We start from the raw sequence: 452 nt of genomic DNA, 5'->3' as shown, positions 1-452 counted from the left end.
CTTCAAAAATTTCTACTTGAATTTTCGGAAAAATTTCAAAGAAAAATTCCTTTAAAAATATCTGACAATATTTCTAAAGGAATGTATTCAGAAATGTTTAAAGATATGTATGAATGAACGCAAGCATGAGCATTTGTAGCAATCCATGAAGAAATTTCCTATAGTATTCCAGGGACTATTAAGAAAAATGTTTTTTTTTTAGAAATGTCTTGAGAAACTTCTGAAGAAATATCATGGAGAATTCCTCGGAGAATTCCTGGAATAATCTCCGGAGGAGTTCCTAGATAAATTTTCAAAGCAATCCTTGGGCAGGAATGCATTTTAGAGGGATACTAAGATGAATCTTCAGAGGAATTCTTGCTTTTTTTTGTAAAGATTCCAAGAAATTTTTGATAAATCCTCAAAGATTCCACAAGGGAATTTTTGGCAGTGTCCCTGGAGACAAACCTTGA

The sequence above is a fragment of the Aedes albopictus genome, chromosome 2, assembly GCF_035046485.1.
Source record: "Aedes albopictus strain Foshan chromosome 2, AalbF5, whole genome shotgun sequence".
In the NCBI taxonomy this organism is placed as follows: Eukaryota; Metazoa; Arthropoda; class Insecta; order Diptera; family Culicidae; genus Aedes; species Aedes albopictus.
Note: the sequence above shows the minus strand (reverse complement) of the source record.